General features: G+C 43.4%; 1 protein-coding gene, 1 long non-coding RNA gene and 2 pseudogenes across 2 annotated transcripts in view; 2 read left to right on the top strand and 2 right to left on the bottom strand.

Moving 5' to 3' along the window:
- The window catches only part of LOC127471716 (uncharacterized), a 31,511-nt gene extending 28,547 nt beyond the window's left edge, over window positions 1-2,964 (top strand). Inside the window, exon 2 of the mRNA XM_051788931.1 lies at window positions 2,931-2,964. The gene's annotated coding sequence lies outside the window, so the exon portion shown is untranslated. The remainder of the gene's footprint in view (window positions 1-2,930) is intronic.
- Window positions 1-3,558, bottom strand: part of LOC127471709 (cytochrome b-like) — a 45,079-nt pseudogene extending 41,521 nt beyond the window's left edge.
- LOC127471721 (cytochrome b-like) overlaps window positions 117-14,810 on the top strand; it is a 46,430-nt pseudogene continuing 31,736 nt past the window's right edge.
- LOC127471731 (uncharacterized) overlaps window positions 13,302-14,810 on the bottom strand; it is a 28,710-nt gene continuing 27,201 nt past the window's right edge. Inside the window, exon 2 of the long non-coding RNA XR_007904748.1 lies at window positions 13,302-13,712. This is a non-coding gene — a long non-coding RNA (uncharacterized LOC127471731). The remainder of the gene's footprint in view (window positions 13,713-14,810) is intronic.

Raw genomic sequence — 14,810 nt, 5'->3', positions numbered from 1 at the left:
CACAGAACTAAGAATTAATGGCCCCTAACTTACGAAAACATCACCCCCTTCTAAAAATAGTTAACAATTCTTTAATTGACCTCCCAACACCACCAAACATTTCCGCCTGATGGAACTTTGGATCACTTCTTGGCATCTGCCTAACAATCCAAATCACCACTGGCCTCCTACTAGCAATACATTATACAGCAGATATCACTCTGGCATTTACATCCGTCGCCCACACATGCCGAAATGTCCAATTCGGCTGATTAATTCGAAACCTCCATGCAAACGGCGCCTCCTTCTTCTTCATATGCATTTACCTACACATTGGACAAGGATTCTACTATGGTTCCTACCTATATAAAGAAACCTGAAACACAGGAGTTATTCTCCTCTTAACTCTAATGGCAACTGCCTTCGTAGGGTATGTCCTCCCATGAGGCCAAATATCATTCTGAGGTGCTACAGTAATTACTAACCTATTCTCAGCAATTCCTTACATTGGCCAAACACTTGTAGAATGAGCTTGAGGAGGATTCTCAGTTGACAACCCCACACTTACCCGGTTCTTTGCCCTCCACTTCCTCCTCCCATTCCTAATTGCAGGTCTCACCCTCATCCACTTAACTTTCTTACATGAAACAGGCTCAAACAACCCCCTAGGTATTTATTCAGACTGCGACAAAATCCCATTCCACCCCTACTTCTCAATAAAGGATATTCTAGGCCTTTTGTTCCTCCTCATTCCCCTGATAACACTTGCCATATTCTCACCTAACCTCCTAGGAGATCCGGAGAATTTTACACCCGCAAACCCACTAGTAACACCTCCCCACATCAAACCTGAGTGGTACTTCCTATTTGCATACGCTATCCTACGATCAATCCCCAACAAATTAGGAGGAGTCCTAGCCCTAGCCGCCTCCGTCTTAATCTTATTTCTAGCCCCATTCCTCCACATGTCAAAACAACGAACTATGACCTTCCGACCTCTCTCCCAGCTTTTATTCTGAATTCTAGTAACAAATCTTTTAATCCTTACATGAATCGGTAGCCAACCAGTCGAACATCCATTTATTATCATCGGACAACTTGCCTCAACTACGTACTTCACAATCATTCTCATCTTATTTCCCATCACCAGCCTCCTAGAAAATAAGATACTCAACCTCTAACTACTCTAATAGTTTATAAAAAACGTTGGTCTTGTAAACCAAAGACTGAAGGCTGCCCCCTTCTTAGAGTTCTCCAAAAAATACCCAAACACCCCCCAACTTTCCAATCAACACGTACATCAAGGGGAGGGGCCCCCCCCTCCCCCCATACCCTACGGTATGTATTACTTTGCATAGCATCCTCCACCACATTAGACATAACATGCATGTAGGAAAATCTGACATAATATTATTGCAAATCCATCCAAATATTTCATACTATCTCCCATACAACCCAAAACTTGTCATCAACAGACCTAGGCACATTCCCACACAAGGACATAACATGTCATGTTCTAGGAATAACACCGCTAACCGAACTAAAACCTAAAACTGCCAATTTTCGCATAAAATCCCCCTCAATACGAGGAACGCCACAGGACCTAGAATCCATGGCCCACGGACCACTCACCACTTAACCTTGCTCTATGTACCAACCAAGAAGTGCTGGGTTATTTATTAGTCGTACTCCTCACGAGAAACCAGCAACCCGGCGTTAGTAATGTCCATCATGTCCAGCTTCAGGTGTATTCTTTCCCTCTCCACCAATAACCCACTCTCATAACTTGCTCTTTGTCGCCTCTGGTTCCTCGGTCAGGGCCATAACTTGCTTAATTTTCCTAAACTTGCGCTCCCTTACTAATGGTTGGGGATGCTCGGCCAATTTGGACCTCGTGATTGCGGCATTTTCCCTCTTCTAAACTTTTGGTTTTTTTTTTTTGGGTAGATCTCAATAAGCCCTTCAGAGTGCTCCGCCAGGGGGCTCCCATATATGGTTGACATGTACCCCTTATGGTCGGCGAGCGGTTTTCTCACTTTCGCGTGAAAATTAATGATATGGTTTCCAAGTGTGCTATTCGGTCTCATACTGTTGCACTGATGCACTGTCACGTGCTGTTGGCTTGGTTTTTCCATTACGTCTCTCATCAAGTTGCAGTTTAATTAATGCACGCCAGACATATTTTTTGTCGTCAATTTCACAAAAAATTGCAAAAAATTGCAAAAAATTTGTCATTTTTTGCAAGGATCTAGGGACTTTCCCTCTAATCATCAATAATTTTTGTTTTTTAAACTTTTAACAAAAATTTCAAATTTTATAAACTTTCCATTCCTCTAATTTTCCAATTAAAACATTTGTATCATCAGTTTGTTAAATTTTTTAACACACTTTAATTTACCCCATCATTTCCCCTTATCATTCATTTGTTGTTTGTTTGTTTGTTTGTTTGTTTACACTTTAATTTACCCCATCATTTCCCCTTATCATTCATTTGTTGTTTGTTTGTTTGTTTGTTTGTTTGCACTTTAATTTACCCCATCATTTCCCCTTATCATTCATTTGTTGTTTGGTTGTTTGTTTGTTTGTTTACACTTTAATTTACCCCATCATTTCCCCTTATCATTCATTTTTTGTTTGTTTGTTTGTTTGTTTGTTTACACTTTAATTTACCCCATCATTTCCCCTTATCATTCATTTGTTGTTTGTTTGTTTGTTTACACTTTAATTTACCCCATCATGTCCTTTCACCCTCTCACCTCCCCAATTAATCACCCCTACTATTCTAATTAATATCCCGCCCACATGGCCCTTTAACAATTAATCCCAAACTTTTTTCCAACGCCTTCAGAAAAAAAGGAATCAAACCTTTATCACCAACTCCCAAAGCTGGCATTTTCATTAAACTATTCTCTGAACCACACCGCCTTAAACCGCCCGAATCGCCCCACGAGACAACCCTCGTACAAGTTCTAGTACAACAAACAACGTCAGCAACAGACCCCAGCCCGCAATTAAAAATTGTCCAACCCCCCAAGAATAAAACATAGCCGCTCCCTCAAAATCCAACCGAACAGATAAAACACCCCCACTATCCACCGTGTTCATCCCCAACCACTCTAACTCAGATAGCCCTACAATAAATACCCCACCCCCCAACACTAAAACTAACCCAGCACCATACCCAACAACCCGCCAGTCCCCTCAATTTTCAGGAAATGGATCTGCTGCCAATGATACCGAAAACACAAAAACCACCAACATCCCACCCAAATACACCAGAAATAACACTAATGATACAAAAGACACCCCCAAACTCATTAACCATCCACACCCTACAATAGACGCCAACACTAACCCCACTACTGCATAGTATGGAGAAGGATTAGAAGCAACTGCTAATCCTCCCAAAATAAAGCTAACACTTAAAAATAGTATAAAGTCCGTCATAACAATTCCTGCTTGGCTTCTATCCAAGACCTTTGGCCTGAAAAACCATCGTTGTAATTTCAACTACAAGAACATAAAACCTTAACAAACCCACCCCTTTCTACCCCTCAAAGCCCCTCAACAACACATTTTTGTTATCCAATTGAACTACTTCTCCAACCACTAAACAAACCCTAAATCAATGTCAACTATCACTACAACTAAAACAAGCCCCAATAATAATCACTATGCCTAAAACAGCCTTAGTCCTTGTAGCTTACAATAAAGCATAACACTGAAGATGTTAAGACGGCTATTGCACATACCCAAGGACAAAAAAGACTTAGTCCTAACCTTACAGTTAGTTCTTGCCAAATATATACATGCAAGTATCCGCATCCCAGTGAAAATGCCCTCAGCACCTTAAAAAGACAGCAGGAGCAGGCATCAGGCACACCCCTCCAATTGTAGCCCAAAACGCCTTGCCTAGCCACGCCCCCACGGGTTTTCAGCAGTAATCAATATTAAGCAATAAGTGTAAACTTGACTTAGTTAAAGCAACCTACCAGGGTTGGTAAATCTTGTGCCAGCCACCGCGGTCACACAAGAAACCCAAATTAACTTTATACGGCGTAAAGAGTGGTTTTCCACTATCACTTCAACTAAGACTGAAATGTAACCAAGCTGTTATAAGCACAAGATGCATCCAATACTCCCATAGAAATGATCTTAGCTTCATGATCAACAAAACTCCACGAAAGCCAGGACACAAACTGGGATTAGATACCCCACTATGCCTGGCCCTAAATCCTGATGCTTTCACCACTTAAGCATCCGCCTGAGAACTACGAGCACAAACGCTTAAAACTCTAAGGACTTGGCAGTGCTCCAAACCCACCTAGAGGAGCCTGTTCTATAACCGATAACCCACGATACACCCAACCATCCCTTGCCAAATCAGCCTATATACCGCCGTCGTCAGCCCACCCCTAAACTGAGGGTTTAACAGTGGGCACAACAGCAACATCCCACTAATAAGACAGGTCAAGGTATAGCTCATGAGATGGTAGAAATGGGCTACATTTTCTAACATAGAATACCTCACGACAAGGAGTGTGAAATCACCCCTAAAAGGCGGATTTAGCAGTAAAGCAGGATAATAATGCCTCCTTTAAGCTGGCTCTGGAGCACGTACATACCGCCCGTCACCCTCCTCACAAGCTATAATTAATTCTATTTATAATAAACCCTCAAGCTAGAGATGAGGCAAGTGATAACAAGGTAAGTGTACCGGAAGGTGCACTTAGTCTACCAAGGCGTAGCTATAACTAAAGCATTCAGCTTACACCTGAAAGATATCTGTCCCATATCAGATCGCCTTGAAGCCTAACTCTAGCTCTTCTACCAGATTACATATAAACCAAGTTAATACCACCTATTAAATCAAAACATTCTCTTACTCAACCTAGTATAGGCGATAGAAAGGTAAACTCAAGACGCAATAGAGATCATGTACCGTAAGGGAAGGATGAAATAGTAATGACAACCCAAGCAATAAATAGCAAAGACCAACCCTTGTACCTTTTGCATCATGATTTAGCGAGAAACTATCCATGCAAAACGCCAATTTAAGCTTGCCTCCCCGAAACCCAAGCGAGCTACTCACGAGCAGCTATCTACTGAGCAAACCCGTCTCTGTTGCAAAAGAGTGGGAAGACTTGTTAGTAGTGGTGAAAAGCCAATCGAGCTGGGTGATAGCTGGTTGCCTATGAAATGAATCTTAGTTCCCTCTTAATTCACCTCCCAGGACTACACTCAACCCACAGGAAGCGAATTAAGGGCTATTTAAAGGAGGTACAGCTCCTTTAAAAAAGAGTACACTCTCCCCTAGCGGATAAATTCAATTACAACTTAACTGTGGGCCTTCAAGCAACCACCATTAAAGAATGCGTCAAAGCTCCTCTCCTAAAAAAATCCAAACTCCCTTATGACTCCCTCTTCCCCAATAGGCCAACTTATATTAAATAAGAGAATTTATGCTAAAATAAGTAACTAGGGATCCCCTCTATGGCGCAAGCTTACATTACAACATTATTAACAATCCACAGGATATTTTTTAACCTTAACAAGACCTTATACCCAAAACTCTGTTAACCCACCTATGGAGCGCCCCCAAAGACGATTAAAATCTGTAAAAGGAACTAGGCAAATCCAAGGCCCGACTGTTTACCAAAAACATAGCCTTTAGCAAACCAAGTATTAAAGGTGAAGCCTGCCCAGTGACAATTCGTTCAACGGCCGCGGTATCCTAACCGTGCAAAGGTAGCGCAATCAATTGTCCCATAAATCGGGACTTGTATGAATGGCTTAACGAGGTCTTAGCTGTCTCCTACAGATAATCAGTGAAATTGATCTTCCCGTGTAAAAGCAGGAATAACCCCATAAGACAAGAAGACCCTGTGGAACTTTAAAATCTGCTACCACTCCCATAAACAATACTCACCCACAGGGCCTACTCCCCGGGATTTTGCTGGTGTGCATTTTTTTGGTTGGGGCGACCTTGGAGACAAACTTAACCTCCAAATACCAGACAATCCATCTTAACCAAGAACTACCCATCAACGTGCTAATAGCAACCAGACCCAATATAATTGAGTAATGAACCTAGCTACCCCAGGGATAACAGCGCAATCTCCTTCAAGAGCCCACATCGACAAGGAGGTTTACGACCTCGATGTTGGATCAGGACATCCTAGTGGTGCAACCGCTCCCAAGGGTTCGTTTGTTCAACGATTAACAGTCCTACGTGATCTGAGTTCAGACCGGAGTAAGCCAGGTCGGTTTCTATCTATGTTACAACTCCTTCTAGTACGAAAGGACCGAAGAAGTAAGGCCTATACCACAATCACGCCTTCGCACCCAGTAATGAACCCAACTAAATTACCAAGAGCTTCACCACAACTCCCTCCTAAAAAAGGACCGCTAGCGTGGCAGAGCTTGGCAAATGCAGAAGGCTTAAGCCCTTTACCCAGAGGTTCAAATCCTCTCCCTAGCTCCAACACAAATCACATGACAATTCACTTAACCCTCACTTACCTTATTATATCAATATCCTATGCTCTCTCCATCCTCATCGCCGTAGCATTTCTTACCCTAGTTGAACGTAAGATTCTAAGTTATATGCAAGCCCGGAAAGGCCCTAATATTGTAGGACCATTTGGTCTCTTACAACCTATAGCAGATGGAGTGAAGCTATTCATCAAAGAACCAATTCGTCCATCAACTTCATCCCCCTATCTATTTATATCTACCCCTATATTAGCCCTTCTCCTAGCAATTACAATCTGAACACCACTTCCCCTACCCTTTCCTCTTACCGACCTAAACCTTGGCATACTCTTCCTTCTAGCTCTATCTAGCTTGGCAGTCTATTCAATTCTATGGTCAGGATGAGCCTCCAACTCAAAATATGCCTTAATCGGCGCCCTCCGAGCAGTCGCACAGACTATCTCCTACGAAGTTACCCTGGTCATTATTCTCCTATCCGTAATTATCCTTAGTGGTAACTACACCCTCAATACCCTAGCTACAACTCAAGAACCTCTCTACCTCATTTTCTCCTCCTGACCCCTAGCAATAATATGATATATCTCCACTCTTGCCGAAACAAACCGCGCTCCATTTGACCTGACAGAAGGACAATCTGAACTAGTCTCAGGGTTCAACGTAGAATATGCCGCAGGGCCATTCGCCTTATTTTTTCTCGCCGAATATGCTAACATTATACTAATAAATGCACTCACAACCATTCTATTTCTAAACCCCAGCTCACTTAACCTCCCTCAGGAACTCATTCCCCCTGCTCTAGCTACAAAAACCCTCCTCCTTTCCGCAGGATTCTTATGAATCCGCGCCTCTTACCCTCGATTCCGATATGATCAACTCATACATTTGCTCTGAAAAAACTTCTTACCCCTAACATTAGCCTTATGCCTATGGCATACCAGCCTTCCTATCTCCTATGCAGGCCTACCCCCCTACCTAAGACACTCAAGGAAATGTGCCTGAATCCAAAAGGGTTACTATGATAAAGTAAATATAGAGGTATACCAGCCCTCTCATTTCCTAATTTTAGAAAAGTAGGAATCGAACCTACACTAAAGGAATCAAAATCCTCTATACTCCCTCTATATTATTTTCTAGTAAGGTCAGCTAATTAAGCTATCGGGCCCATACCCCGAAAATGATGGTTTAACTCCTTCCTTTACTAATGAATCCCCAAGCTAAACTAATCTCCACAATAAGCCTGCTCTTAGGAACCTCAATCACAATTTCAAGTAACCACTGAATAATAGCATGAGTCGGCTTAGAAATTAACACTTTAGCTATTCTTCCACTGATCTCTAAAAGCCACCATCCACGAGTCATTGAAGCCTCTACTAAATACTTTCTAACCCAGGCAGCCGCATCTACGCTACTTTTATTCTCCAGCATGACCAATGCATGATTCTCTGGCCAATGAGACATCACCCAACTAACCCACCCCATATCATGTATACTACTAACCATTGCAATCTCAATTAAACTAGGCTTAGTCCCATTTCATTTCTGATTTCCAGAAGTTCTTCAAGGCTCAACTATAACAACATGCCTCCTACTAGCCACAGTCATAAAATTTCCACCAACCACACTATTCTACCTAACATCCCCCTCACTCAACCCAACTCTCCTATCTTCAATAGCTATTGCTTCCGCTGCCCTAGGTGGCTGAATAGGACTTAACCAAACCCAAACTCGCAAAATTTTAGCTTTCTCATCTTTCGCACACCTAGGATGAATAACCATTATTCTCAACTACAACCCCAATCTGACTTTAATTACGTTCTATCTGTATACTGTAAGAACTTCTGCCATCTTCCTTATCCTTAACACAACCAATACCCTAAAACTATCCACTGTTATATCCACATGAACCAAAATCCCATCACTCACTACAATCCTCATGCTCACCCTCCTCTCCCTCGCAGGTCTTCCTCCCCTAACAGGATTCCTACCCAAGTGGTTAATTATTCAAGAGCTCACAAAACAAGAACTAACAGTAGTAGCCACAGCTATTACCCTACTCTCTTTACTTGGACTTTTCTTCTACCTACGACTGGCCTACTGTGCAACCATCACACTACCCCCAAACTTCACTAACTACATAAAACAGTGACAAACTAACAAACCAACTAACACCATAACCACAACCTTTACCTCCTTATCAATTATGCTCCTGCCACTATCTCCCATAGTACTCGCAATCCCCTAGAAACTTAGGTTATTTAAACTGAAGGCCTTCAAAGCCTTAAACAAGGGCTAATCCCTCTTAGTTTCTGTTAAGGTACACAGGACACTAACCTGCATCTCCTGAATGCAACTCAGATGCTTTAATTAAGCTAGAACCTCCCCCTAGACAGATGGGCTTTGATCCCATAAGATTTTAGTTAACAGCTAAATGCCCTAACCAACAGGCTTCTGTCTACTAGATCCCGGCGCATGTTTAATGCACATCAATGAGCTTGCAACTCAACATGAATTTCACTACAGAATCGATAAGAAGAGGAATTAAACCTCTGTAAAAAGGACTACAGCCTAACGCTTCTACACTCAGCCATCTTACCTATGACTTTCATCAACCGTTGACTATTCTCCACTAACCACAAAGATATCGGCACACTTTACCTTATTTTTGGCGCATGAGCTGGTATAATCGGCACAGCCCTTAGTCTCCTCATTCGAGCAGAGCTAGGGCAGCCAGGCACCCTTTTAGGCGATGACCAAATTTACAATGTAATCGTCACCGCACATGCCTTCGTTATAATTTTCTTTATAGTAATGCCTATTATAATCGGAGGATTTGGCAACTGATTAGTACCACTAATAATTGGTGCCCCCGACATAGCATTTCCACGAATAAATAACATGAGCTTCTGACTACTTCCCCCATCCTTCCTACTTCTTCTAGCATCCTCTACAGTAGAAGCCGGAGTCGGAACAGGATGAACAGTATACCCACCCTTAGCCGGAAATCTAGCCCACGCCGGTGCATCAGTAGACCTTGCTATCTTCTCCCTTCACCTGGCAGGTGTCTCATCTATCCTTGGGGCAATCAACTTTATCACCACAGCAATCAATAGAAAACCACCTGCTCTCTCACAATACCAAACCCCTCTATTCGTTTGATCTGTCCTAATTACTGCAGTTCTACTTCTCCTCTCCCTACCAGTCCTCGCTGCTGGCATTACAATGCTTCTAACAGATCGAAATCTAAACACTACATTCTTTGACCCCGCAGGAGGCGGAGACCCAATTTTATACCAACACTTATTTTGATTTTTTGGCCATCCAGAGGTCTACATCCTTATCCTGCCAGGATTCGGAATTATTTCCCATGTTGTAGCCTATTACGCCGGTAAAAAAGAACCCTTTGGCTACATAGGCATAGTCTGAGCCATACTATCCATTGGCTTCTTAGGCTTTATCGTATGAGCTCACCACATATTTACGTATGGACGTAGACACCCGAGCTTACTTCACATCCGCCACTATAATCATTGCAATCCCCACTGGCATCAAAGTCTTCAGCTGATTAGCAACCCTACACGGTGGAACAATCAAATGAGACCCACCCATACTATGAGCCCTAGGCTTTATTTTCCTCTTCACCATTGGTGGACTAACAGGCATCGTCCTTGCCAACTCCTCCCTAGACATCGCCCTGCACGACACCTACTACGTAGTTGCACACTTCCACTATGTACTGTCTATGGGGGCAGTATTCGCCATTCTAGCTGGCTTCACACATTGATTCCCACTGTTCACTGGCTACACCCTTCACTCCACATGAGCTAAAGCCCACTTTGGAGTAATATTCTTTGGAGTCAACCTAACATTCTTCCCACAACATTTCCTAGTCCTAGCTGGTATACCACGACGATACTCAGACTACCCAGATGCTTATACCCTATGAAACACCCTATCCTCCATCGGCTCCCTCATCTCCATAGTAGCTGGAATTATACTAATGTTCATTATCTGAGAAGCCTTCGCATCCAAACGGAAAGTAGTGCAACCAGAACTTACCTCCACAAACATTGAATGAATTCACGGCTGCCCTCCTCCCTATCATACCTTTGAAGAACCAACCTTTGTCAAAGTACAAGAAAGGAAGGAATCGAACCCTCATAAGCTGGTTTCAAGCCAACCGCATCAAACCACTCATGCTTCTTTCTTATGGGTTGTTAGTAAAATCATTACATAGCCTTGTCAAGACTAAATCACAGGTGATAACCCAGTACATCCCATTCCAACTCCATGGCCAACCACTCTCAATTTGGTTTTCAAGACGCTTCATCCCCTATTATAGAAGAACTTATTGAATTTCACGACCGTGCCCTAATAGTCGCACTAGCCATTTGTAACCTAGTCCTATATTTACTAGCTCTTATAGAAAAACTATCCTCTAATACCGTCGACGCACAAGAAGTAGAACTTGTCTGAACGATCCTACCCGCCATTGTCCTAATTATGCTAGCCCTCCCATCCCTTCAAATCCTCTACATGATAGACGAAATCGATGAGCCTGACCTCACCCTCAAAGCTATTGGTCACCAATGATACTGATCCTATGAATACACAGACTTTAAAGACTTATCTTTTGACTCTTATATACTACCAACTACAGATCTACCACTCGGTCATTTCCGCCTCCTAGAAGTTGATAACCGCATCGTCATTCCAATAGAATCCCCAATTCGAATTATTGTTACAGCTAATGACGTCCTCCACTCCTGAGCTGTTCCTAGCCTTGGTGTAAAAACCGATGCAATTCCAGGGCGACTGAACCAAACTTCCTTTATCACAACCCGCCCTGGAGTCTTCTACGGTCAGTGTTCAGAAATCTGTGGAGCCAACCACAGCTTCATACCTATTGTAGTAGAATCAGCCCCTCTAACACACTTCGAAAACTGATCTTCACTTCTAACATCCTAATCATTAAGAAGCTATGAACCAGCACTAGCCTTTTAAACTAGAGAAAGAGGATTATTCATCCTCCTTAATGACATGCCCCAACTAAACCCCGCACCTTGACTTTTTATTATACTTACTTCATGACTCACTTTTTCTCTTATCCTGCAACCCAAACTCCTACTATTTACCCCAACCAACCCACCCTCCAACAAAACACTACTCACTACAAAACCCCACTCCTGAAACTGACCATGAACCTAAGCTTCTTTGATCAATTCATAAGCCCAACCCTCCTCGGAATCCCTCTCATCCTCGTTTCACTGTTATTTCCAACCCTATTACTTCCTTCTCCTGGCAATCGATGAATTACAAATCGTCTCTCAACTCTTCAACTCTGATTCCTCCACTTAATCACAAAACAACTAATAACCCCATTAAACAAAAAAGGTCATAAATGAGCCCTAATCCTATCATCACTCATAATTATACTTCTAACTATTAACCTATTAGGTCTCCTACCTTACACATTCACACCTACCACCCAACTATCAATAAACCTAGCCCTCGCCTTCCCTCTATGATTTGCCACCCTGCTAACAGGCCTACGAAACCAACCCTCAGCTTCTCTTGGGCACCTTCTACCAGAAGGCACCCCAACACCTCTAATTCCTGCCCTCATCATAATTGAAACAACAAGCCTTCTTATTCGCCCTCTAGCCCTAGGAGTTCGCCTCACAGCCAACCTCACAGCTGGACACCTACTCATCCAACTCATTTCAACAGCCACTACCGTCCTCCTTCCCATTATACCCACCGTGTCTCTTCTAACTATAACAATTCTACTCCTCTTAACAATTCTAGAAGTGGCCGTAGCAATAATCCAAGCATATGTCTTTGTACTTCTTCTAAGCCTTTACTTACAAGAAAACATTTAACACTTAATGACACACCAAGCCCACTCATTTCACATAGTAGACCCAAGCCCTTGACCCATTTTTGGAGCAGCAGCCGCCCTCCTCACTACCTCTGGGTTAGCCATATGATTTCACCACAGCTCTATCCAACTCTTACTCCTAGGCCTACTCTCTATAATCCTAGTGATACTCCAATGATGACGTGACATCGTACGAGAAAGCACATTCCAAGGCTACCATACCCCTACAATCCAAAAGGGCTTACGTTACGGAAAAATTCTATTTATTACATCCGAAGCATTCTTCTTCCTAGGATTCTTCTGAGCATTCTTCCACTCTAGCTTAGTTCCCACTCCAGAACTCGGAGGACAATGACCCCCTATAGGAATCAAACCTCTAAACCCAATAGAAGTCCCCCTACTAAATACTGCCATCCTCCTAGCCTCAGGAGTCACTGTTACATGAGCACATCACAGCATCACAGAGGGTAATCGAAACCAAGCTACCCAAGCTCTACTTATAACCGTCCTATTAGGATTCTACTTTACAGCACTTCAAGCAATAGAATATTATGAAGCCCCATTCTCAATTGCCGACGGAGTCTATGGATCGACCTTTTTCGTTGCCACAGGATTCCATGGCCTCCACGTAATCATTGGATCCTCCTTCCTCTTGATTTGCCTCCTCCGCCTCGTAAAATTCCACTTCACATCCAACCACCACTTTGGCTTTGAAGCAGTGGCCTGATACTGACATTTTGTTGACATTATCTGACTGTTCCTCTACATAACAATCTATTGATGAGGATCTTGCCCTTCTAGTATATTAATTACAATTGACTTCCAATCTCTAAAATCTGGATCAAAACCAGAGAAAGGCAATTAACATCATCCTCTTTATATTCACAATTTCCCTATCACTGTGTATTATCCTAACTTCACTAAACCTTTGATTAGCTCAGATAAATCCAGATTCAGAAAAATTGTCCCCATACGAATGTGGCTTTGACCCACTGGGCTCTGCCCGCCTCCCATTTTCAATCCGATTCTTCCTTGTCGCAATCTTATTCCTCTTATTTGACCTAGAAATTGCCCTCCTACTGCCCCTCCCATGAGCTACTCAACTCCTCTCCCCTCTCACTACCCTAACATGAACCTCCGCAGTCATTCTCCTCCTCGCATTAGGGCTAATCTATGAATGAATTCAAGGGGGCTTAGAATGAGCAGAGTAACTTCAGAAAGTTAGTCTAGCAAAGACAGTTGATTTCGGCTCAACAAACCACAGTCCTACCCCGTGACTTTCTCAATGACCTTTCTGCATCTAAGCTTCTACTCAGCCTTCACCCTAAGTAGTCTAGGACTAGCCTTTCACCGAATACACCTAATTTCTGCCCTACTATGCTTAGAAAGTATAATACTATCAATATTTTGAATTCGGCGCGATGGTTTCTTCCGCCTCCCGCCATCTTGTGTGTCTGTCTGCTCAGTGTCCGTCTCTGTCTGCTCAGGGTCCCTCTCTGTCCGCTCAGTGTCTGTCTTGGGGACGCTGATATTCTTGTTCATCATCTGGCGCTGTAGCACCATCAGAACTAACCTCCATGCGATGAGCGCCTCTTTAGCTATACGGTCCCCCTTATCGCTGTCCCGCCAGAGGCTGTAGCCTATGACTTGCCACTGCTCTACGCTGGTGTCCTCGGCAAGCTGGTGACCCTTGTGGTTGAGCCATCTGGCGAGTGATTTTGCCAATTTTTTATCTAAGGGGTGACCGTGTTCTATTACAAAGTCTTTTAGGCGCCTGTATACAAATTTTTGGGAGGTTGAGAGTGTGAGTCCCATGTTGATGTTAGTCGGGTCTCAACAACAGTCTCTTGATGGAAAGTCCTCCCTTTGGTGTTCTGCCGGGCTGTGGGTGTTAGGGTAGGGTGAGGAATGTCCTCAGCAGTTCACCTGTCTGGTGCGTCGACCCGTGCAGCTACCGCTGAGCCCACAGCCGTCCGCTCTGCTGAGGAGGACCAGGTGAGGACACAGGAGTTCTCTCAATATGAGAGTCCTCAACTGTGCCCCACTTTGGGCGCCACTTGCCATGGTCCAAGGGGATGGGAAATGGGACCGAGCACTGCAATAACGGTTCTTGGCACAGTCGAGGGTTCGTGCAGCAATGCCACTTTATTCAGGGACAACAGGGTTTTAAATAAGGTAAGTCTGAGGGGAGGATTCTGAACTGGGGAGGAGCATGGAACTGACAACTCAGGGAAAAATGTGATAGGGAGACAGGGAAAAGGCGGGTGGAACTTCGGAGTCTCCAGGAGAAAGGGCCAATGGGAGCTCTCTTTGCACTGCAGCAAACTGTAGCCAATCAGTGGCAGAGGAGCGGGAAAGCAGGGGAGGACAGGGTGACAAACAACTTTGGGCAGGAAAATCTGAGGGAGAAAGGGGAACAATATGGAGGTATAACAAACTTCATAAAAATTCAACAGTA

This window comes from Manacus candei, unplaced genomic scaffold, assembly GCF_025592945.1.
Source record: "Manacus candei isolate 608988 ecotype Guabito, Panama unplaced genomic scaffold, ASM2559294v1 h1tg000003l, whole genome shotgun sequence".
Classification (NCBI taxonomy): domain Eukaryota; kingdom Metazoa; phylum Chordata; class Aves; order Passeriformes; family Pipridae; genus Manacus; species Manacus candei.
This window is presented reverse-complemented; position numbering and strand designations above follow the sequence as displayed.